The 26418-nt window shown below is 39.0% G+C and overlaps 1 protein-coding gene across 1 annotated transcript in view; it reads right to left on the bottom strand.

Annotated features, from left to right (window-relative positions):
* MYPN (myopalladin) overlaps positions 1-25835 on the bottom strand; it is a 72459-nt gene extending 46624 nt beyond the window's left edge. The window contains exon 1 of the mRNA XM_026852049.1: positions 25775-25835. The gene's annotated coding sequence lies outside the window, so the exon portion shown is untranslated. The remainder of the gene's footprint in view (positions 1-25774) is intronic.
* Between the last annotated feature and the right edge of the window lie 583 nt (positions 25836-26418).

The following is a 26418-nucleotide window of genomic DNA, read 5'->3' as shown; positions in this document are numbered from 1 at the left end:
ATTGTGCTAAACGTTCTATACCTTCTTAAATAAACCATTATTTCTAACAAGCTATTTAAAGTAAGTAGAGAAATATGTCATTATTTGATATGAAGGTCATTTTACTACAGGCCTTTCAAAATAATTTTCTTAGGTCATCCTGATTCTGAAAAAAATGTACTCCAGATGAGAAGACAGTGTCAGAAAGCCCATCCTTAACCTGCATGCCTAAAAAGCAAAGCTGAAGTATCCCTTTTGATACTGCACATAATCTCCCTTTTATTTACACAAGAGTCATGAATGCGGAGGCAATCAGACATCCCGCTCACACACTCATCTTAAGGTGGCTTAAATATGAATTCAAGTAAGACAAATACTCTTCACAACCCGTCAGAGAGCTGGTACCTCACAGATACCGTAACAAGTGCGTGACTATTTACTGGATATGGCTTTCAGTATATGCAGTGCACCGTATCTCTCCCCTACGTCATTTACAGCCTGGCAGGTCTTGCTGTGATGGTTTCAAATATTTCTACCCCCAGGTGTCTGACTTGTTGCACCGGAGAAGGTTCTGTTCTGATGTGGCACCAAGAGCACATGCATGCCCTTGCCTCAGCCATTTCCATTCACAGCTTTATGTAACAGCTTAAGTTGCCAGAGAAAGAGAAGTAAAAAACGTCTCTCAAAGGTATCTCTGCTGTGAAGGCTTTCTGCTCTGCTGGTGGAACAGTTTTCCCTGGAAAAGGACCCGTAAAAAGCAAATGAAGTGGTAGTATCTCATATTGCTGCAGTATTTCTTCCTGGAATGTGAGTGACAGCCCTTCTTCCTTATTTACAAAAAGGAAAGCTTCAATTTAAGCTGTTTATATTCTTCTTCAATGAATGAACAGAAAGCTATCACATTCTCATGTGCATTTTGAGACCTCTGTCTGTCTGCCTGAGGCACAATTTGGTATACTGAAATTCTTTTTCTTACATAAATATTTGGCTTTTTAGATTTATCGATTTTGGTTTATTTTGGTAACATGAAACAAGCAAAATCAGTAAGACAACAAAGGCGCCCAACCCAAATATTGATAAGTTGGCGCCTGTATGAAAAATGACAAATAAAATACCATATAAATTATATTCTAAGCACCCAGTGAGTCCCTGCAAACTGAGCCAGGCTCTGCAAGACTAGTTGAACCCTCGGTGCTAAATTATCTGGCACAGTGTTTCAGTGAAGCTGTGGCACATAAGAGAACATTGATTTGAGAAGCCCACACGAGATAATGTTTGAGCTGTTTCATGACTGGACAGAGTATGTAATTTAACCTCTTCAGAGAACAAAGAGGTCTCCGTGAGGCTTCAAGTTCCCACTCTATGGATACTACTTCTGCTTGCTCAGCTTTTACTTCTTAAACAGCTGTGCAACCTTACTGAAGCTGAACGTGTTTAAGGGGTTATATTATCTTGTTTATGTGCTGATAGCATACTATGTGCTGTAAAGGTCACAGCTAAAGCTACAGTTTCATCTCTGAAGAGTTTAAATACATTCTAACATAAGGAGTTTACAGCCTGGAAGACAAACCTTGCACATGAATGAACTGCAGACCTAGAATATAGCTGTAAACGTAGGGCAACTTTGCTTCAGACTACCTCCCCGTGTTCCTCCTTGTATCTACTTAAAAACAGAAGGGAAGAAGCGGAGGCACAGCCAGCTCTTTTCTCTGCAGATGACAGCCTACAAAAAGAGAGCAGTGTGTGCTTTTAGTGGGATGTCATAGAAGGTACAGGCTCTCAGGGGGGGGATGCAGGTTCACGCTAACCTCTCTACATGTGGCTATAGCTAAATTATAACATCCAGCTGTATGTATTTTCATGTAGCTTAAGATGCTGCAGCATAAGGCTGTGTTTTACATAGTTGGAGAAGTGAATATTTTCCGGGGCTGCAAAATTTAGCTGGCTACCTGTCTTGGCCACTCTTTCGGAAACATTTCAGAATAGCACATCTTCATTTCATCTCAATGTCTGTAAAGGACATCAGAGCTGAAAAAAAAAAGATGATGCAGGTCTTTAGAGAACACTGGATGCTCTAAGGAGGAAGTTGCAAGTAGGGAAATAATACTGTGCGATCAAAATCTGCAGAAGTCAAATGAAGCTAAAGAACTCCTGCAAAAATTTTGTTGAGAGGGGATATGAAATTCATCTGACTGTGACTATTCAGGGTTTCATTTTCCCCTGTTGCACTTGATTTTCTCATTTAAGTGCTCTCTCTGTTTCAACAGAGGTTGTTAATCACACAGTGCAGCTTTTCTGCAGATAATCATAGTAAAGCAACTGTTTGTTTGTTCAGTATGGTTATGCGAGACTTTGTTCTGGGTCTTGCCTATCTTCTATTCATCTTTTGAACAAAGCATTGTAAAACAAAAGAAAATTTCTGCTGATGTGAGAAATAATTTCTGCTATTTCCCTTAAGGAGTGTTACTGCAATATGAGGAGATGCTTTCAAAGAAGATGTGTTTAGATTGGCAAAATAGCTTTATAATTCTAGTTTGCAAAAAAACTATAGTGAAGAAGCCACTGTCCGATAGCAAAAGGAGGAAAACTGCATGCAAATTACTGCAACATAACAAAACCAGGGGTGCCTACAGCTGGTGATAATACAAAAGGATTGAGGAAATTAAAGTATCAAACGAAAAGTTCCCTGTACTGATGGTTCATTTTGGCTAGCTGTATCAAGCATCTTCCATTCGGACGAGAGCACAGCCATACACAGAAGAGCAAACCTCGCTTGTCTGTCACAGTCCCGAGTGAACACAGAGGGAGCGAGTGGACAACTCGCTGGTTCAACCCTGTCTCTGCCCCTCTGAGGGCAGCCGAGCAGATGTGGATGGGAGAAAACAAACAGTTCCCCAGCAGAGGAGCTGGGACAACTTCCTTCATCTGGCCCTTGGAGCAGAAGAGGTAGAAGGGAGCAGGGTGCTCCTTCTGGTGTTTGGAAGCAAGATATTGATGAGAATGAATCCGATGCCAAATTCGTAATCCTTAGAGAGCTGTCGCTTTTCTTTAGAGCTCACCCAGTGTCAGAATATTATATCTAACTCTTCTCTATTTTCAGCTTGTGTAGAAGATAACTTTTTATTCTATTTTTAGTATGGAAGAAGTTGGGTACTAGTCAAATATAGCACTTTGAGGGAGTGCTTGGCTCCTGAATTTTTAAGATATTTTGAATTATGTGATATTTCTAATTAAATAGAAAATGTTGAATTTCAGAAAATGTTGCTGTGGGGCTACCAGACAATGCAGTTACAAATACTAATTATGCCTTGAAAGATATCAAGTTTCTTGTTTGTTTTGTTTTGGTTTTTGTTGGTGTGGGTTTTTTGTTTTTTTTTTTTTCTACAAGGAGTTATACTCTCCAATGACTACAGAGGGCTGATGATTGCGTGAGGCACTGGGTAGGCTGGGTCATTCAGATTTCAGTCAGGGAACAACAGCTTTTGTCAAATGAGAGCAAGCATACAGCCTGACATGGTCTCTGGGTTAGATAGTAATAAGCTGAATTCAATATATTTTCTAAAATATCTTTTAAACCATCTTTCTAGTGAGCAAAGAGGTATCACCAGAGGAACAACTATGCTATTACAGGTTTGACTAATGATAATTAATAATAACTTAGCCTTTCTATCGCCAAAATTGGAATCTAAGCTCCAAAATTAAGATCTGGTCTTGAATTCAGTCTTTCTCTTTGCCTGACTTTCTGGATTGTTTAGACTGAGATGTGGGATTGGCCTTGAGCATACCCTTTCATTTTTCCTGGTGGGGACTCTGGAATAAAAGTGTCTTTGTGGCTGCACAGAAGCCATCCCATGGTTCCCCAGGGTGCAGCAGTACAGAATGCTGGCGCTGAGTGGCAGTGCATGGCACACTGCTGCCATATCATGGAGCTGGCAAAACGTATACAGTTATTACAGATATCTGAGCAGATAAGTGCAGATAACTTTGCAGATCACTCTGTTATCTGCAGTAAAAAGGACAAACTAGTAAAAACACAGTAGTCAACAGTCTGTGGTGTCAGTGAAAGCACCAGTAATTTTACAGACTGGAAGAGTCCATCTATCTCATAGTGAACTAGTATCGAGGGGAGGAATTGCAATGCTCGTTACAAATAATAGTTCTAAACTGGTGTTATTTAGGATTGAAAATGGGGTGACTGACTCCGGCAGTCATCAGTTCTCTACTTGACTGCTTCATTACCTACAGCACCAAAAAAGTACATTGAGGGTGACAAAAGTACATTGAGGGTGACATTTTTTGCTTTTCTGGGACACTAACAGCAGTGACCTTGGGCACGTATTTTCTTGGGAGGCATCAGAAGATGTCACGAACAAAACTGATTGCATGAACAGTCTACTAATTCATTTCCACTAGCCAACTAATTGCACAAGCTCTCTGAGTTGTCGAGAGCCTATATTTATGGCAATGTTCTCTTATTAGCTAAGCGATCTTTAGGAAAAAATATTCACAAAGGTAGAATTAGTTTCCACAGTTTGATTTGGAAGTGGTTTGACCTGAAAATCTGTACATGGAAAGGAAGAAAATTGCCGCTCGGGAAGCTTGTGCAGTGTGACACCCAACCCTTTCATTTCCTCTTGTTTGAGGCTTGTTAGGCTCATTGCTGAGTCATCACTGAAAGAATCTGAGTTTTTCCTAAGAAAATAGCAGTAGCTGAGGGGAATCCTGGATATATCTGAGTGCAGATCCCCTGTTTTATTTGGGGTGAGACAGTGCTTGATGCCCTAAAGCTGTTTCTTTCAAACACTCCTCTCTACCATAATAAAGTTATCTGCAAATAGCAGATTTAATGCAAAAAGCATTTGAGCATCTTATCTGACCTTCAGTCGTAGCTGAAAATGAATAATTTCAGTCAGTACATGTTGTTCCTGTCATTACTTTCCTTGAGACTGCTTTTGTATGAAACCCCGGTATCAGAACAGCTGGCAAACTGCTGCTCCTTTCTCCTTCATGACCTTTGCACAGCAAGGCTCTGGACCTGTATGCCCAGCACCTCTGTTTGGAAACTGAAAAGTTTAGCAGGTATAAGAGGCTACATCCTTTTCGAGTTAATTTAATTGCACATAAATTGCACATAAATTGCACATACCTATACGCTGTTGACCCCTAGCAGTTCTACAGATGTTTCAACTGTATGATTACAGCTATGAAAAACCAGCTGAGAGGTGGCACAAGTGATCTGTCTTGCAGACATCATTTAGTGATCACAATCGCATTCTTACTTGCTTGCAGGAATTCTGACTTAGCAGTTGCCATTGTCACTGTCTCTGTTAGTGCCTGTTGACGAGCTGTAGCTGCTGCAAGACAGACGTTGAGACTCCAGACACAGGGAAGGTTAGGCTGGAGCAGAGGACTAAGGTTAGCAGTCTTGGGCGTGTTTGGGGGTGTAAGATATTTTTAGTAATTGTATTTAGAAGGCTATATACAAGAAGGTGGTTTATTTTTCTGTTTTAGACACATCAGTAGCATTGAATTCCGTTCCTGAATCAAGAAAGTCAGGTAACTAAACTGCTGTTTCCAAGTAATGTAATGAAATCATGGAAAGCAGAGAGCCTCCAAGCCCAGGAGCGTAACAACTTCGGATGGAAACAAAATCCCTCTAAGAACAAGTAGGCTAAAGGTTATGGCCATGTTCAGGAAACATCTATTTTTCAATATAATCTTTGAAATGTTTTAAGTATATGTTGCATTTGCTTCCATCTCTAATCCATTTTATAAATACCAGACCTTAAAACTCTCACTTGACTGGAAGTCTAAAAGAGACCAAAAGAGGCTGGTAGCTGTTTCTTGCTCACTCTTACATAATTCTGTAAGTAGTGAAAAGGCATGGTGGTGTTTTATGTATCTTCGCAGAGTGCTGCTCTAATGTAAATGTCTGCTGTTCAAGGGATTTTTAAATTGCTGTTATAACTGCTGTATGGCTACTACTGCTTCTGTTCAGAAAAAATAAGTAGAATCAGACCCTCTTCTGTAAGTAAAACCTCTAATAGTCCAGCTTCTGCCCTTAGATAGTTTGCAAGATAGACCTGGAGCAACTTCACTTAAGCTGCCCAGGATTTACTTGTAGCTGTGAATGGAAGTACTAACTCCCACCTCACAGCTCTTCTATTTGTAAATGCCACGCAGTTAAATGTTTTAAGCAGTTTTCAGTCAAAATGCAAAGTTTTCCTCTACAGACTTGAATCTTAAACCTTGAGAAGTGTTACCTATAAAAGATTAACTTTCCTTTTAAAAGGGAGGGGAAAAAAAGAAAAGAAGGGAAGGGAGGAAAAGGGAAAGAAAGAAAGAAAGAAAGAAAGAAAGAAAGAAAGAAAGAAAGAAAGAAAGAAAGAAAGAAAGAAAGAAAGAAAAAGGGTAAACATAGAACATACAATATTTAGAATTTTGGGGAAATTTCATTATTTACAAAAAAATTTAATGGCTTGGGAGTTGAACAATGCCTTTATATTTTGAACAGTTGTGATAGTGGATAGGTGCTTTTACTGGTAAAACTACTGAATCCCTTTTAAACTGAAATTGCTATCTGGATTTTCATTAAAAAGGGAATATAGAATTAAATTATCTATATATGGTCGTACATAATCTATATTTAGCTAAAATATTATGCTGAAGTAAAAAATAATTTGGATTAACAGAAATATAATTTAACATATGAATATTTTATGAACATTAAGGAAATAATCTCAGACCATGAGCAAGTGGTTTGAAGTTGAGAATATTTAAGTCTAGTTTTCTGTAGCAGAGGATCTATCTAAACTGCTTTTTGTAGTGAGGTTGGTCTCCCTTAACACAGCTCTTTTCCTCTTGTCTGGAGGTGGTCACCATTTCACCCACAGGCATTTGAAAGCACCTATTTTGCTTTAAGCAACTTTAATGAGCCTTAAGAGCACCTGTTTTGCAAGCAAACACTGAATATTTATCCTTCTGGTGCTAGGAATGTAAGAGGTGAAATGTGTTCTCCATCACCACTGCATTTCATCCCTAATGTTTCTTCCCTTTCCTGCTGACAGCATAATCACACAGCCCACAAAAGAAAAAAAAAAAAAAGTTGAAATTCATCATCTCAGAAATGGGATGAGATAAATCCTGTCTCCAAGTCGTTCTGCAGAAGAGATTGCAAGAGGCTTGTGTGCGCTTGGAGTCATGCCCTGGCCTGTGACCTCAGTGTTACAGTAGTGGGCACCCTAAGCCGCGAAAAATATTCACCTCCTCTACAGTGAAAAAGCACATTCAAAGCTCTTCAACTTTTTCAGCATTTCCTTCATACTATCATAGCATGAAAAGACCTTTTTTCTGTTTACTCTGATCACAAAAAGTCTCAATTTTTTCATAATTATCATTGTCCCTTCGTTCTCGAAATGAGAACTGACACCCTTTCTTACCCATATCTCAAGTTCTCTTTGCCTCCTCAGTGAATCTCCTTGAACTGCAAGGTAAACGATAGCTGGAAGAAACCCCATGTAAAGTCAAATTGAAACTGAAATAAATTTAATTCGATTTTTAAATTAGATGGTCAACCAGGAAAACAGGTGATGGCTGTCTCTGAGGCCTGCCTGGGATGCTGCTTCATCCTCCTCTCCCACTGGCCTGGGAAGGCCAGCCCTCAGATGCCAGGACAAGCTCTGCAGCTGTAGTACTTCAACTGCTTATAACGTAGGACAAATTTTTATTGATTCAAGTAATGTATAGGGTCCAGTTTCATTCAAGGATTGCCCATATGTGACTTTATATGAAAGGCCCCAAAAGATAGAGCGGAGGTCCACAATTTGGTGCTGAAGGCACTTACAAAAGTCCTCAATGGAAAATATAACTAACAGGCAACAGTGTTAATTCATCCTGGTCCGAACACAGGCACAGCATCCTGCAAGCCTTTCAGGGCTAAAACTGCAAATCCGCTTTCATGGACTGTGACCCAAACGATTTAACCTGGGTCAGTTCTAGTACTCCTGCTAGCAGCGTGCATGAGCAGTGCAGAAACCCACAAACGCATGCGGCTGAGGACTACTGTAAAGTTTTCCTTCAGAACTGAAGCTACAGCATAGCTCTCGGCGTTCAAAAGTGATTTCTGTATTGCCTGGGCTCAGACTGACAAATTACAGCACGGCATGAGGTGCCATAAAGAGAGTCTGCACAACCCGCAGCTCGTGGAGCCAGACTGAACAAGCACAGACCGGACAAAGGAAAGCTCTGTAAAGCAGGGGTATGCAAACCACGTGGCATTTGTACATCTTTCTGTCTGGTAATTTCAAATCTACGGGCTGTTTTGTTTTAAAAATGAGATTCAGTTTTCATACAAGTCCTGGTTCCTAGTGAAAAAGGGAACTCAAGGTTCAATTAGGTACAAAAGAAAGCTGGCTTACATTTTTCCCCCAAGGTTTTTCATTTGTGCCTTTCTTTTTTTTCACGTTCTCACTGTACTTGTCTCTTTTTGTCCATTGTTCTATCTTTTTTTATACTTTTTCATCAGTCAGCCCTAAGAACATTGTAACCACTTAAGTTTTAAACAGAAAAGCAAACAGATGTTTGGGGTTTTTTTTGCTAGTGATTTAGATTACAATTTACATTACGGTATTGTGTAAATTTTAACAAACCGTCTTAATGTTGTATTTATGCGCAAATATACCTAGACTGCTAATTCTTAGCAGCTGTTGATAAGAAACATTCCTTCACTACCAAAGCAAGACCTGCTGTAAAATCTCTAAAGAATGCACAGGAATAGCAAACCAGCACAGAGCACACAGTTCTCCTTTGTCTTTGGTAGTCTGTCAAATACAAACCCTAATTAACTACCTCCTGAATTGACTATAAATAATTTCTGATATATAAATATCATTCTGCTCAGCTACAGGAACTAACACACTTCTTATTGCTGTTTAATTTTGTTATTAATTTTGTTAGCTGTTTCTGAAAGAAAAAAAAGAGACAAAAAGAAAGAAATATCCTGACCTTAGGAACCTTCAGGAGGTGTAGGAGAGGGAGAAGAGCAAAGCTGAGGTTTATGAGATTGTTCCATTAACACTGCTAATTTTGTTTCCGCACTCAAACTCTAGAGCGTCTTCACAAATGTAAAACTCGTGGCCAAAACAAAACTACCGGTAAAGTAATCGGTGTCTTTAGCATGGTTTGTATAACGTTTTATTGACGTAAACTCAAGAGCTAGTCCGTTCTCTTGTCAATTGTTGACATATTATTTAGTAAAACTTAAGATGGGCTTCTGATTACTGCTTAATGTTGCAATATATTGGGCCAAACATTTGCTACTGACAGTCAAATACTTTTCTGAGAGAGAGAAAGAGAGCAAGGGAGATAGTGAGAGCTCAAGGGTGAGAGCTATGCCCTTCTAGCAGGACTGTTTCTGCAGCTGTTGTGTACATTAATCCAGAGAGCAGATCTCCCAGCACTAAATATAGCCAGCCGGGGTCATTTTACACGACAAAATAAATAAATAAATAAATAGAAAGTATTTAACTATGGGGTCACGTTAAATTAGGTTTGATTTTGCTTAAGAAGGAAATCCAAATTATGGCATCTTCGTTTAAGGCTCAATACTAGAGGGTAAATATTTCAGAACATGGAGGTAAAATAAGCAGGAAGAAGCATACAGTCCCGGCAAGGAACTTTTCAGGTCGTTACAATCTTCTGTTGACTGTTTGGAGGAGTCAGACTGTCTCCGAGGGATTCTGAGCGCCCCACCAATGCTATCAAAGCCCTTTATAACGCTGCACCACATTGTTTCTCTTTCACTGCAATACACATGCCTCAGCATAATTTAAGTCAGTCAGTTTAAAAATTATTTGTCCTCTGTAGATGTCTTACCAGCAATAATTAGCATTCAAATATACATGCTTATCAAACCCTTCTGCACCTGTGCTGCAAAATCAAAATGTAGACTGATCTAAAGTTGAGGGATTACCTTTTTTAATTCCTCCAGATGTTGCTGCCCAACCCTGGCAGTTAGTAGCGATGACAATTATCCAGAAGTGTGAGATTAAAGTTAAGGAAGCGAGGGAATTCTTCGAGTCCTCAGGAACAGAAACAGCTAGGAGTCCATACAGTGAGGGAAGTTAACCTTCGTTATTATAAGGATGGCTGTAAGAAGCTGGACAACCTGTCACCACCGGAGCAATAGCATTTGTCAGTTTGCAGGTCCCAAGTTATTTTGAGCAGTGTAAACCATGTGCCCGCGGAGCATTCCACCTCATTGGACAGGGAATCCACTGCTCTGACAGCACCTATGGGCACCAAGAGCCTTCTCCTCACTCAGGAAACGTCCCCTATAGATGCTTATGCGGGTTTTGCTGATTCATCCAAGAGGTACCGTAGTGGCATTGTGTTACTCTTGTCAGCCGGTTTAGACTTCAGCCTTTTAAAATTACTACTTTTTGCTATTGTCTTTTTGTTTTGATCAGAACGTGAAGATTACAGTCACTGGGAAACCCATCAGCTGGTGACAACGTAAAAGATTTCCAACTCCAAAGGCAAACCCAGCAAACGCGTGTGATTTAATAGTGAAACATTCCTGACTTCTCTGAAGCGTTTGATTTAATAAACACAGTGTAACAATACAGAAATCCTTAAGGACGGCCTGTAACTGCAAATCCTCAAACAGCTAGAACTTCTAAACTTGTTATTGAATGCACAGAAATAAACTGTTGGAAAAGTAATTAAAAAAGGAAAGTGAAACTTAGCTGTAAATAAAACTGAGACATAAACACAGGTGGAATAATTTCAAAATATTTTAAGCATTACACAGAGAAACTCTGTTACTATACAAAATTTCATCTTGTAAAACTGAACTACTGGTTAAAACCTGGAGCGACTAAAACTTACCACATCACTCGGAAAAGGTAGAGACTAGATTTTATTTTCTACTCATCCTGTCCACCAGCAACAGAAACCAATCTGTGATTCTAAACAGTTCAGTTTACCAAAAATGCTGCTTGATTTTTTATATATTATTTTATTTAAAATGCTCATCACAATTCCAATTTTAAAAGATTACTAAAATGTTATGCATTTATTATGGGGAATTGATATATAGCCCTTTCCACAGCTAATGATGTAATTCACTGGCTTGTTGACCTTCTCCCAGTTCTCTCAAAATGTTACCCAGTGAGTGCCTTAGCTAGAGAAGAGCTTCTCCTGTGGGATGTCGTTCTTCAGAAAGGCATTTCATGAAGCATAACCGTATGCAAAAATCAGGGGTAAAGGCAATTCTTTTATGAAAAATTTCCGGATGCATTGGAGGAAGTTTTATTTTGCTTCTCTCTCTTTTTGTAAAAAAATCATTGTCAGAATAGCTTGTGACAATTCATTTGTGGTTTCTTCAGTGATACGGAAAAGTTGTATAGGGAAGTCAGCCCTTCTTTTGGGGGCAGGTCAGGCACTTTTGGGGACAGATTAGGCATTTTATGAGTTGGGTGATGTCTAATGTAACTTTATACCTGGAATAGAGATTAATATATTCTTTATAATATCTGTAACAAGAGATGCGCGGCATAGAGTGCTGACAGGGACTGCAGTTGATACTGTACCACACGCTATGGTGGCTTGGACATTACACTGCCTGTAGATCTGTAGGCTACAATGTCTGAAGCCTGAAAATAAAGTCTGATGGGTCTGATAAAATAACTGTAAATCTATGTGGATTTCTGCTGAGATGCCATTATTATAAAATGTGCATGGAGTCTTGCTGAGCTGTGAACTGCTGTTTGTGCATGATAGGCAAAATCAAGCAATCCAAAGTGACTATTCAATTTGATCCAAAAAAAAAAATGCCAAAATTTTCCACTTTGAGAGTTTTATATAAGATGCTAGAATTTCAAAATCGCCGTATAATCTGTGCAACAAACGAGCTAAGGGATATGCAGAAAGTACAGCATTGAGAACCCATAAAATTACGAGCCTTTACTGTGGCAAACAGACTGACCATTGTAAGAGCAGGTGGTACAAGGACAAAACTTGCAGGAACCACAAGAAGTCAGAGCATACACAGTAAATCTGCCAGGTTTTGCAGAGCTGTTGTCTTGACAGAGCAACATCAGAGAATTTCAGATTCACTAGTTTGCAAATAGCAGCATAAATCCTATGAAAATACTGTTGTTGCTCCGTCGACTTTTTTAGAAGACGGTGAATTGAGGCTTTCGACTGCTGAGCAGACTCTACTTTTTTAAGACTCTAGCTTTATGTCCTTTTGTCTTTGCTGGCCAGCAGAAGGGAATATCTGTCTTTCTAGGATAAGGCATAGTGTCCTAGAATAAATTACATCAGCACTAATTCTCTCCAGATCTTGTCAGTCAAAGCTCAAAGTACCTTTCCAAGCAGAAGGAGTAAGTCTTAAAATGGAACTTCATACATGGATGGTTGGCTGTTATTTGACACTAGGATTATCAGACTAGAATTGTAAACCTTCAGGATTTATCATACATGGAAAATTCTTGATTTTCTAGATATTAGGATGAAATTAATACAATCCTATTAATAGCATGGGTGGAACCATTAATTGAGCAATGAGATGGGTTACACATTGTTCAGTAGAGAACAGTTATTAGACAGCTGTGTGGACTCCACAAAATTATATGAGGAGTCTGTGCTGTCTTTTGGAGGTGACCTGAAGGCATCCCTCAATATCACACATATTGTCCAGCCAGCTGGGGCTGAAAGAAGACATCTGAAGTACATTATTGGAGGGTTTTAAAGCCTTAGAACATTATAAAAAAAGACACCCGAAGAACCAAGTCATTATCCTTTACAACATTGATCTACCACCCTTTTTTTTTAAACAGCTCAGAGAAGAAGTAAGGCTTAGTTTACTATCCCAGAATAACTGAAGCAGATGAATACTTCTCTGGGGCATAGGCTTGCCATAGTTGCAGTGATTTCAAGGTTACAATTAAACCCATAGTACCTGTAAGTCAGTATCATGTACCTAGTATATAGAATATATTTGATTAATTAATTTAGAATAAGAAATTCTTCAATTCAAGCCACCTCAAGCTCACAGTTACTCGTGTAAAAGTTTATTTTGGCTTTAGAGGTTAGTGCTGGAAATAGTGCTGACAGCTGCAAGTTGGCAGTAAGCTTTGGGACATATATTACAGGGCATCCTGATTAGTTAGATACTTGTCACAGTAGCTAGTGATGAAAAACACCTGGACAAACCTCAAAATTGTATTCTGAGCAGGAATACCACCTTAGAACAAAAGGCATAGAACAATGCTGCTGACATTTAGTTAGGCTGGAAGCAGAGGGAGGATGGAGGCAGGACCAGAAGACTGGAGGCTAGCTGAGTGGCCATACACATGGAACCAGACTGAGCCTCAGGCAGTCTGAGAAAGGAAAAAAAACCTGCACCAGGCTGAACAATAGCAGTGCAACTCACAGGAAAGAGGGCATCAGTTCCACAAAGAAAAACTTGCTGGCAACATGTTTTAACAGCTGGTTTGTGAAGTGACTCTGATTTTAATTAAGCTCAACTGGACTAGACCAAGCCACTTCCAGATCAGTTCAGTCAGTTTACACAGAGCAGCTATCTGTGTGCCTGTGGGCAGATCCAGGTAGTGAGAGTTTCTGCTGCTACTCTTTAAGGGGCAAGTATGTAAAATGGTACTGTACCTCAGGTGATGCTTCCTGGCTCATTCAACCATTATACCTTGATATTTTAGGGAAAATATAAATTTATCAATTATTTCATTGCATGCTGTGGACGCACCTGTCCAGGAACATGTGCAGAATCACAAAAAGATGTTGAAGTCACAGAGAGGCCTAAGAAGCACAAGTCACAGAGTGTGCCACAGTTATGTGGAGCTGATCAGTCACTGTCAGCAATCCCTGCCACCGTGGAAAGAGTGTTCCCTCCCCTGTATAACCAAAACTGCTACTGCTCCTCACTGCCTGGCCTATGTTCAGATAAGCATCTATCATCTGACAGGGTCTGGATATATTTGGGTATCTTTGCCTACAAGAGTAGCTTGTGATACTTCCTCACATGGCAGTGTCTCTGGTAAGAAAAGCTCAATCTAACGTCCTCTCGCCTCTGTTTTACAGCACATCAGTCTCTCGGCTTAACTTTTAAACCAATAAAAGGACACAGTATGATTAAAGATATGGGCGATGATGTGCGTATCACAGGTGGTGATCCTGTATGAAAAGTGTTGGCTGATGGGCAAATACAGATTGCTGCTGCCATGTCTGCCTCTGCGAGGGATAGGCAAGAGTTCTGAGGCAGATCCCGAGAGAGTTGATATATTCTGTATATCATATTGGCAAAAAAATATCAAACAAACCAAGAAAATGATGATGCAGCACTGCTTCTACATTACAAAAAGCAAGAAGACTGTCATTCAAGCAACAGTGGGAAATTTCCGAGCTCTAAAAGGACACCTAAGTACAACTAGACTATACATTATTGTGTAGAAGTTCTGCATATTCTGACAGTTACAGTTGGGAAGGTACCAGCACCACGTCCAGGAGCGTTGTGTGGAACCGATACACAAATGGTAGAAATGACAAATCAGTGTTTGGATTATCAGCAAACTCATCACCCTCTGTCTGTCTGAGATTGACAAAGGCGCTCACATCCAAAGGGCCCCAACCGGCAGCAAGAACAGCTGGCATCAAATATGTCATCATAACTTCTTATCACGCCATCACAAATGGGTTTGCAAAAGTGTATGTGCCATCAAGCTGATGAAGGTGCTATACAATGCAGCAGAAATTTGCTCTTGATTTAGAAGAATGCAATACATTTGAAAATCAAATACCGCCTATTAGACATTATTGCAGGTTTCACATGGACTTTATTAAAGCCCAGCCTACAAAAGACATTCAAAAGAAACAGTAATATCATATAATAATTACACTTGTGCCTTCAATTTTCATATCTACGAAAATGTTTTGAGGAAAGACACACAAACTACCTTTTGCATCCCAGTTTTACTGGATTTTGTCTGGGTGATGACTGGGAAACACCCAATATACAATACAACAGCAGACTCTGTTAGTGCCCATGAATATGTGCACTAGCAACACTAATCCTTGTGTTCTTATGACTACCACACGTGACCTTCATTTATATAGAACAGGACAATGGTGTTTATATCGCTATCTCACAAACAGAAAATGTGGGGAGATGGGCAAAACTGGAAAAGGAGGAAAAAAAATCTCGTCATGTTTAAGCAAGATTTTCTACAAGAAGAGATTTTTGCCCGTGGTTGTAATCAAATTCCAAATTACTGTCAAAAATATTAATATTGCCTTTGTAACTGGTCCTAGATTTCTGATAGGGTTTTAGATTGTGATTTTTTTTAAAGTTTCATTGAAAATTCTGGAACCAGGAGACTAAATGTTCCATTTCTTTGAAAGCTTCCTTGAGGTTCTTTGCCATCGAGTTCTAGCACGGCAGTGATTTTACGGATCTCTCTGGCGCCCTGTGGAGCACGTGGTTCCTGCACACTTCTGTTTGCCTCCCACCAAGCACTGGTCTTGCTCACCCCAAGGCTGAACTCGTTTCTTTCTAGCGTGGAGTATGAAATAGCCAGTACGTTAGACAAGTTTGCTCTAATGGGCTGAAGGAGTAACTTCAGGAGAGAGGCTTAGCAGACCCATAACCATTTTGCTGGTCGAATATGAATGTTGACTTATAAAGTATCCACTTTGCCTTTTGTTGTATGAGCCTAGTTATACTAGTTATCCTAGTTATACTAGTTATCCAAGGGCAGTGGATTGCTCCCTACCTGTGCAACCGTGGACAATAGCAATGATGTCTTCTCTTGAAGTGTCAATGATTAGTTGCTGCTTGAGATATTACATTTAAAGGTCCAGTAATTTGAACAGCAGTGGCAGGCCCTATTTCTCTTTTAGATTATAGACTTGAATGAATTCTCTTAAGGCCACTATTCTTTTGATAAGGAAAAGTGTTAATTGCAATTTTCTGGATGTTTCTGGTAAAGCTAGTTCAATAGTGATTTGCAAACCTTGTGTAAGGCAATATGAGTTGGATATTTTCTATTCATATCATTATGCAGTGCATCGCTTAGCATGAGCCTGCCAGGTATTGTGTGATTCTAACTCAGATTCTAATTTTAGAAGGGGAGACATATCAGAAGGATGAAAGAAATGATAACTCTTTTCTGCAGAAGGCACAAATAATAATGCTGAAACATTCCTTCAGTGCCTATGTCTTTTTCACCCAGCCCCAAACAGGTTTTATCTTTTAACAGGGCAGTGCTCACGTGAAGATTGCTTGAGTGTTACTACAGAATTTTTAAGTCTCATTGATTATTTAGATGAAACATAATAGTAATTTATGGGGCCTGTCGTTGTTTCCAATGAAATCGGTAATTGTTCTGTCACTAACATCAATAGGACTTTTCCAAAAAGTTACTTATAACCACAGGAATGAAAGCAGTCTTTCAGCCATCAACACAGAGCCACAATCTCATCTCACTGTCCTCATACAGTTTCATCCAATGTTCCATCTATGGACGGAATGAATCAATAGGTAAAAATATACCAGTATTTTGCTTCCTTGCATAGAAATGGTACAGATGAAAAATGTTTTAAAGATTTCTGAAAACACGGAGATAATCCCCAGAACATGAAATAATCAATGTTATGGGTGGCAATTGTAAAAGGGCATTTGTAAAATCCCTTTTTTGTAAAAAAATGTTACTCACGTGTAAAAGCGTTAGATTCTTTAAGGTGGATTTCCTGCCTAAAAACATGGAGGACACTGTGTCCTTATTTTAAACTATGATCTTTTTTTTTCTTATGCAGTATTATGCATTGTACACTATCTTGTATAATATTAGCCTTTCAAAGAACTTGGTCAACCTGTAAAGATGTCTGTAATGCAAAATAGTTAGCAAAAAGTGTCTGTTCACAACCATTTTACTGTTCCCTGTACAGTTAATATTTTATTAGGTTCTCCCAAATTCTTCCTTTTGCAGGGGAAATTATTTTTTTAAGATGGGCTATCTAAACAACATTCTAGAAGCAACTGTGTTCTTTAATTTGCCAGCATTCAAATTTTAAAGTGGATAGTTTCTCTTTATGGTTCAAATACAGAGTGCACGAGCTCTACCTGGAAGTGCTCAGGTGCCTGAGCAGGATCTCTGTGAAGTCACCACCATCTCTGGGTGCAGGGTTTGGCTTGGGTCAGCCTTCCTTCCAGGGCCAGCGCCACCAAACTTCAGGGATTTGTAGAGCATACAGCAAATATTGATCTATAGGGACTGGCAATTGCCCAAGGAAGTGAAAGCTTGATGCGACCTATTATATAAGATTGTTTTTAAAAATCATTAAAAACTCAGTACAGAAAAATTTGAGATAAAATACTATTAAGGACTCCTATCTATAAAATTTAATGACTCGGTGGAGACTATGTCTGGTAATCAACAGAAACACAAGATATGAAATGAATGGATTAAAATTAATAACTCAGAAACTGGGCTTGATTAGTGAACAAAATATCAAGGGGAAGTACTGTTCCATTAATGACTTTCTTTGGGCAAGTGAAGCGGGAGGAATCTTGATTTGACATTGATGCCAAAACCCAGCTTGATTGAAAGGTATGAGTTAGGGTTACTACTCCTAGCATGGCCAGAGACTGCAGGATCCATTCTGACTCTACAGGATTTCGCTGTCCTGATAGCAAGGCATGACTAGTTCAAATAAAAGACCATAAAAGGGAGTCTGATAATGCCAATTCTACCATCTTCACCTCATTTAGGACATTCTGTGATATGTGAGATTTGCATTCCTGCTATGACCCTCTCCTCTGTCTTTTTTTTATTTCCTCACTTTATTTCTTGTCTTTCATGTTTTTCCTTCTCTTGTTTTTAGTAAGAACCTGGCTTAGCAGACAAGACTAATTTTGCTATGTTGTTTCAGGTCTCCAAGTAGGAGAGCACTGGTTGGCACCGACCCAGTCCGTCGGATCTTGCTGTAGCTGATACAACAATGGACTTGTTTTCCTCAGATTATATGTAAGAGAGGGCACTGAGCCAAGCACTGTGTTTGTACTTTTGCTCTTCTTCTCTGGGTTTTGCTCTCCCCTTTTTCATGGCTTCTCTAATTTGCTCTTCAGATAAAACAGGATCAGATTCTAGCAGCTACAGATCTATCCATTCCAATTGGCTTCTTTACCTTTCCTCAGAACATCTGAAAAATATGTTTATAGCCTCGATTAATACCAACAGAACAGATTGTCAGAGGGACTAGTACAAACACTGGAGGTATCCTGATACCTAAATCTAAAGGAAAAGGAAATATGGGAACATCACTAAAGTGAAAGCCATATTATATACTTTATATTTTGTTGATTTGAACTTCTCCTTTTATTTGTACTGTAATAAAAATTTATGTTTTTTCTCATGGTAGCTATTTCTATGGTTGATATTAAGCAGACTTGACATCTACAGTGTCTGCTTTTGTTAGCTGCTTACTGTTGTGCAGAGACATGGGCATATACATGAATGCTTTTGACTTGGGGTTGAGATTAACACAACACATTATGGATTGTATTTTTAAAAGTGGATTAAGAGTCTGTCTAGTGAGATGTATTTTGTTACCAAACAGACTCTATTTCAAATTACACATTTGTCAAACAGAGATTTACAGTGCAGTCCCTTATTCTTATCACTTAAATGGCATTGCATATCTAGAACAGAGAGCAGAATTTCATCCAGCCTACTTACAAAGAAATTCCAAAACCCTTAAAGAACTGAGAGACTTCACTGAGAGTCCATCTGTAAGTGCTTTTAGCATAAAAGGACAAAAGAAGTGTGGCTATTATTTGTGGAAACTGGATTAATGTGAGTTGCATGGTGATGAGGAAAATAGACTCAGAGGTTCTTGCCTTTTGAACGAAGAACATATATCATTCATATAAAGTATCGGTATCTTCAATATCTTTATTTCTAATCAGATATTAGGTATAGCGGCTTTCCAGTGTATTTCTTTGTTTTATATTGGACACCCTGAGGCCTTCAGCAAATTAAACACAAAGAGACAAGCAGCTGGCAGGAGCCTGAGACAGCTCAGCCTAAAGGCAGTGTAGATCAGGACCTTTAGGATTTTAGAGTAACCAAACCCAGGCTGAATGGCTGGTGTTCTGAGCATCAGAGGCTTTTGTGCCTGTTACAGACAACTAGAACTGTGGAGAATATCAGCTCTAGTCAGATGTTTAATAGGACAGAACATTCTATAACTTAGTTGCCAAAATTAAATACACCTCTAATTAGAATGTCTTAAGAGATTGTTGCTAGAAAAGAATAAGGAGAGGGCATTCATGGATAGTCTAACTTTTAAAAAGAATTTCTTGAGACTTCTTGCTTTCCAGGCACACTTGGATGCGAGTTTCAGTGGTTTATCAGCAGTGTGCACGGCAGTCAGCTCATCTCTGAACTTGCGTTCATGGGATCACCTCAGCTAGGTGGGCCTTGGATGAGCAGTTTGGGGGACAGCAGCATGATTGTTCAGTGAGGTGACTAGAGGAACTAATCGAAGATGAGAGCTTGACATGCATAGATTAGGTCACAGCAGAGCGTAGTCTGATAACAGTTCGCTAAAATATGACAGAAGCAAACTCCATAGAAAGAAGAGACTGTGTGTAGTATATTACAGTGGTGCAACGGGATGAACTGAGACATGGCCAGTCTTAAGGGTCACAGCTGGGGAAGAGATTATACCCATTCTTAGAGGGAACCTATCACCCGACACATGGTGGCAGCAGAAAAGCCTGGCAGCCTTCGTGCCAACAAATGAAATGCGGTAATGTCCTGTGGGGTTAGGGGACTCCTGTGGTGTGGTTAGGGCTAGAGTTATCTGACCCCCTGGGCACAGCTTTCAGAAAGCATCGGCTCTGCCCAGCTCTCTGATCCTACAGACAACGGGAAAGACAACTGCAGAAATTCTATGGCTCTTAAACTGGTATTGAACCAGTGCCATTTTGTAAGGAAAACACAACTAGGATATCATTCCCAAACTTTGAACCTTGTTAGATGGCTGATTTGAGAAATAATTACTGTTTTACCCGCACTTTAGTATATCACCTTATTCTGCATACTTGAGATCAGTTTACCAGCCCCTCCCGATGATTCTGGCACTCTTTCCCTTATGCTGCCTCATCTGTCTGGAACGCCTTCCCTCAGGCCACTGAGTCACCTTCCCACTTTGAATGTTGCTTTTTTCATTGTAATTTTAAACTGACTTGCACTATACTATCTGAAGATGCACTGTAAAAAAATGTTCTATAGATACTGATGAAACTTAAAAAAAACTGGTTTTTTTTTAGGATACAACTTTAGTGACAGGATTAATTTTAAAATAAGGGGTGGGTTTTTTTGTCAAAACACAAGCAAACTTTCAGAAGGGACAGAGATGAGAATTAAAGTAACTTGATAGTACCAGCTTGTTAAACACCAGCAGTATCAGAATCACTCTGTCTAGCTACAGAACAAGTGATATTCAGATAACGTAAGCTCACTTGCTGAAGTAAGGATCATGACCCAGAACATTACCTCAGAGCAACAACAGCAGGGGGTACTGGCCATCCCAACTAGCCATAGTTGTTAACTATGCCAAACATGACTTTTTCACAAGTACATAAGACAGAGAAAGAGAGAGAGAAAGAGAGGATATACTTTTTCTAATAGGAAACTAAGACCTCTAATTCATTTCAAATAAATCACCTAGTAATCAAAAAAGTTGTCTACTTTCCCAGGCCACGTTTAAGCCAGTTGTTCTGCTTATGAAGTAGTCAGTCTCCAGAACCATCTATTTTCAAACAGCCAAAATATTAATTTAGTCAATGGAAGGAGTCAAAAGATGTATCACAGGATTTAAAATATATTCTGATCCGATAAACTATGCATATTACAAGCCAAGTTTAGACCAACTGTTACATCAGTGACATATAGCAATGCCATGTGCTATCACACAAGTTATAAAAAGGAATTTTCTTTCTGCTTAGGGTGACTTTTGAAATGCTTTTTTAAATGTCTCACTTCGTTTTGCTTTAGGAAAGGAAGAATATTGGAAGACTCCAAACTGTGACACTTAGAAAGAAAATGCAAATGTTATGGTAAGTATTTTTCATTTAATCTGATTAGTAAAGACCGTTTAAAGCCAAATTAAACCTTTTGCACATGCTTAATCGGTGGTGTGGGGCTGCGGAAACTCGATATTGGAACTAAATTTCAGACATAATGCTCTTAAAGTATATGCTTAATGTTAAACCAGGACAACAGAGTAAATCAAGAAAACAACTATTTTATAAAGAAATATTCACTAGTTTGTAAATTCAAAGATCAGATATGAAGACTAAGCCTATGTTTTAATTAAATAGTTAAGAAGATATACTTTCCATTTTCTTAAATATTTGTTGAAAAGCCAAGGGATTGTATAGACCCAGTTGTATATTCTCATGTAGGGTGTTTATATAACTTCATATTGACCAAGATTTTGACATTTGAGTGACCAGAGGCAGTCACCTAAATCTTTACTCACCAGTTTTTGAAAATCAGAATACATATTTTGAAGAGATATACTTTAGAACATCTCAACCATAATGTTTATAACCCACGGGTATGGTATACAAAAACTATTCCTCCTGTACAAAGCAGATTTGTTTTGTTGTGCCTTGAGCTGTTGGATAGGATTTAAGGTGTCTGAGCAAATAGAGAGGTTTAAGTGGGGGCTGGAGCAGGAAGGGGAGCCTGGACTGCAGATATTATGCTGGGATGGACAGAGTTTATGTGAAATGCTTTGCTGACTGCACTGCATGAAAGCAGTATAAACATGTATGTTCTTGTACCTGATACACTCAGTTGTGGGCTTTTGAGCTGTGATATAAATGCACCAAGACTCAGCTAGTTTAAATCGGCATTAGTTCTAGTGACTTCCACTGAGAAACAATTTACCCATCTGAGGGTTTGACCTAGAGGAAAGAGAAGGAGGGAAAATAACAGCTTTGACTTATTGACCAAGGACAGCCAAGAGAAAGAACTCAGTGGGAAGAGTTTCCAGAGTCTTCCCAGCTTTAGTCAAGAAAATAAAGCTTTAAATCCAGGAACCAATGAATAATTTCATTCCCAAAAATGAGGCCTCTAATAACTCTTCACTTCTCAGATATAACTACTCGCTGTGCTGGGCTCCTTTTGATTTTATTATTTAAACTATTAAGGAGGGATAACAGCGCTCCAAGAAGTATTGTTTCCTGTCCTGGTTTTGAAAAACTTAGGAAAGAAACTTTTCACATACTGTATGCTTCCTAATCCTGAAATACTTGCTCTCCATTTATGTGGCACAAGAGAAAACCTTTGGCTTTTTTGTAGAGATGTGAAGATCTCTCTGGTCTAGATCCTGATATGCAGGATTTGATGCAGCCAACTGTTTACATCCGAAAATATGTGACAGTGAATATATTATTAGGTTCTGGTTTTGTTCTTTTTATGTTGATCACTATATGTCCAAAGAAATTATGACAGAGGAAAGCATGGTATTTGAATCTTTAACTTCTCAAATATTAAAAAAATTTTAAGTTTCCTGAAATATATCTATAAACTTAAATGTATTTGGTAATTCTTGAGCTTTTAAATCTCACTTCAAAATTTAAATTATATAAAATAAAACGTACATTTAATTGAAAAAAACATTTTAATTCTACTTGTCAAACCGTATTTCTTTTAACTTGCTGTGGTTTTGTTAGAAAACATCAGAAAAAAATATTATAATAACAGTACCTGTTTTGTTGTTACTTGGGCAAATAATGAGTTCTGTATCCAGTCAAAATTAGTTGCAGAACTAATGGTGTAGGAATTGTACGCATTGCTATTAACTATTCTAAACTAAATCTTAGCCAAAAGACAACAATTTTCATAAATTTGACTTGAAAATGTGCCGACACTGTAATCCCAGATACTAGATTCTTAAGAGCTCATTGCTGAGATAACTCGCTGGAAATTATGACAATTTGTAATGGTTATAAACAAAATGCTTCTAGGTTCATGTCTATTATAATTCTGTTGGGAAGCCAGTAGGGATTATTATAGTTATGAACAGACTATTTTAATGCTGATTGTTATTATAAATCCAGAAGATAACACAAACAGGCTTGTAACGGTGATGAGCTATTTAGAGGATCAAACTTGAACAAGAGGTCAGGAAAAATTATAAAGATCACGTCAGTTGCCTCTCAGGAAAAGTGATTTTTAATGCTAATACTGTTTATTACAAAGCAACCACTTGGCCATAAGGCCAAATAAGTTTGGGTTTTTTTTTTTCATTCATTTTATTAAAAAAAAGTACTCAAAGGAATTTAATTTGTAATATTTATGTTTGCCTGGCTGACTTTGCTACGAGCTTATAAGCACACAATATTGTTTGTATTGAATTGTTCGTATTTGCAGAAGTTTTATCACATTGGGCACAACATTTTTTTACAAGTCTACTGGCTGAAAAATGTTGTGGAAATGTTGTCTGATGAAATTGGAGTTTCAAGCTGGTAATCTATCTGGTTTAGAATGTGTCCACTGGGTCATGGGGCGAACAGAATCCGCTGTGTCTCAGTTGGATACTGTGGGAATGCTCTGTCTTTTCCTGAGACAGTCTCAGGAATGATCTCTCTTGAATCTTCAGGGATCCAAGTCCTAGGACTACTCTCAAATATGTGTCTATATATAAGAGTAATTTTGCTGCTCTAGAACCCTGCCCAGAAGCTGGGAGTAGCCCTGCCCTGTATTCTTCTTTTATGAAAATAAATGTGTTAAGTGGAGACTATCCAGTACCCCACAAATGATAATTTCTGATTGGGATCAGTGATCATATTTAGTGGTGTCCTAGTGGTTTGTTGACATTAATGACAAGAAAGCCTTCATCAGTCACAGATAGGTGATGAATCACTGCTACCTCCCTTCCTATCCAAGAAAAAAAAGCCAGCTAAATGCAATGGAGGTTTGGCACAGGTGGCTGCTCTACTGTTTCTGCTTTCAAATGATATATAGTTGCTTTGGCCTCCCCTTTACAAGCTTGAAGTTTTAAATCGGAACAGTTTTTTGTATGCTGGTAGACCAAATAAACAAAAAACCCCATTATCCCCAAAACATGGTCCCAAGATTTTCTGGAGAGAAATAAAAACTTCTAAATCACTCATATTAAAAAAAATCAACAACCAGATTGTCAGCATTTTGCATAACTCCAGTGTCAGTAAACAGAACTAAAAGATTACAAGTTTGTGGAGATTTTTCTTTCCTAAATGGGAGTATTAGTAAGTATTGGCATAAATCTCTGGGAACATGAGGAGACAATAGGTTTGTCTACAAAGGAATTTTGTGTAGGTAGCAGCAGTGATTTCATGTTTCACACAGATATGAGGATTTGATTGCTCATCTCATACAGCTCACTTTCCTTCTGTCTCCAGTCTAAAATAATATTTAAAAAAAAAAATTCCTTTATTCCAATTTTAAGGTTGAGACTTACATTATAGGAAATTCAGAGTTACAGTTCTCCAAGGAATCCAAGCTCTGACTGCTCACATGTAATTTCTGTGGGGCTCCTTAAACAACCTCTGCAAGAGAAATCTAATTTTCCATCTGTACAAGAGCCTTCATCCACTGTGAATATTTAATCCCCTTTTTGAAGAGAGATGTCCTGTACTGTAGTTGGTACAAATGGCACAGATTCATTACACTTTGACACCGCACCTCAGTCCATGCTATACCAAATATCCATCAGTTGCTAACTGCACCAAAATAGATCTCACCACAGTATCATGTCCCTCTGGGTTTCAGTAATCCCTGTGAAATCATGAGTCTTATCTTGAACTGAATCACAAAAGCTGCCAGAGTACTGTCTAATCATCTTTAGTAAACAGAAACATCTTTGTAGCAGAACAGTCCCGTATTTCTGAGCGATAACTAATAGCAGAAACAGCTGGGTGTAGTTTGAACATACTGGTCACAGTTTATGCCTCAGAGTTATTTTCTTCCCAGCTTTTCTTGCAGAGTCCTGCCATAGGAATAGAGAAACCAGCATGTTCTGACAGTTGTTCAGGCACAGTGTCACAGGCTACTACACCAGCTGATGGCTGCTTCCTTAGAGATGCGCGCTGTGTCTTCTCTCCTAGCAATCAGCCCAAACATCCATTTCATGTCATGCCTATTGTTCCCTCTGATATTCAAATGTTTCCTTGCAGTTTCTTCTTTCTCCCCATTTGCAAGCATTATTCTGGCCTAGGACCTTTTCCTTCACTATTTTCTGTTCCCATAACCAAACACCTCCATGCCTATCTGCCTACTGCCTGGAAGTTCTTTTCTCTCAAATCTTTCTCCTTGTAAATGGCTTTATCACCCAAGAAGTGGTGTGGAGAGATTGCTGAATATCAGGAAAAAATCAGTCTGGCTCAACAGAGAGGGGTCTTTATCATGGTATTTCTGGCTTCCATACCAGCATGTATTTTTCTTCCATTCCTAATTCTATTCCAGTCATAACAAACTTAATTCTGTGAATTAAATGCCAGCTCCCACCACACCTCTAAGAAAAGAGATCATCCATGTCATTTTTACAGTTAGTTTTCCCCTGTGCTGTCTCCCAAGCCCCCTGAGACAACAGACCCCTCCACCCCACCTCTGTTTACACGAGCACCTTTCTTTCACAATCAGGCCACCCCGTGCTTGGGATAAGAAATGACACCAAACAATCCAACATGGAAATCTGCAAAGAAGCCAAGAGTGCTCACCATGAAGTGTTGTGACCAGCCTGTGTGTGAGCCTCAGTTCTGGTGCTCTCCTGTGCCTCTTTGTTCTCCTCAGTGCAGGCTGCTACCTTTCTGCCTGCTCTTTACGAAATAGTAAGAAGGCTAATTTTAGGGTGCTTCATCATCCTGCCATGCAAAGACATAGTGTCATGTCAGAATCAGCAGCATGTGGCACCACTTGGAGCTGCTATTTTGTAAGCTGAGGTTCAGCATGTTCTCAAATTGGTCTCTGCAGGGCAGAACAGGTTCAATTGTTGATATTATGTTCCTGTAGGATTGCAACTTAAAAATCAAAGATCACTTTTGGCCTGACCAAAAGCCTGGTATAATGACATGGGAACTGGAGACTCAGCATCCAACACGTAAGCCAAAAACCCCAAAAGATTACACGGGAATTTCCTGGTGTTCTGTTAGCACCTGGCCTGCTGATCTATTTATACCAGAAAAATTAATGAAATAGCACGAAACATCACAGCAATAGGAAGAGAACGTTCCACATGGGTGAAATGGCTGCGCACCCAACCCTCTGTGTAGGATGCTCAAAAATGTTCAGCATCTTCAGCCCCAACCTGCAGGTGCCTGGGCATTTACGTGGCTCCTGCTGTACTGCCAGGATAAGGGGTACT

This window comes from Athene cunicularia (genome assembly GCF_003259725.1).
Source record: "Athene cunicularia isolate RWA chromosome 6 unlocalized genomic scaffold, athCun1 chr6_part2, whole genome shotgun sequence".
Classification (NCBI taxonomy): Eukaryota; Metazoa; Chordata; class Aves; order Strigiformes; family Strigidae; genus Athene; species Athene cunicularia.
The sequence above is the reverse complement of the archived record's forward strand: the minus strand, read 5'-3'. Positions and strand labels throughout refer to the sequence as shown.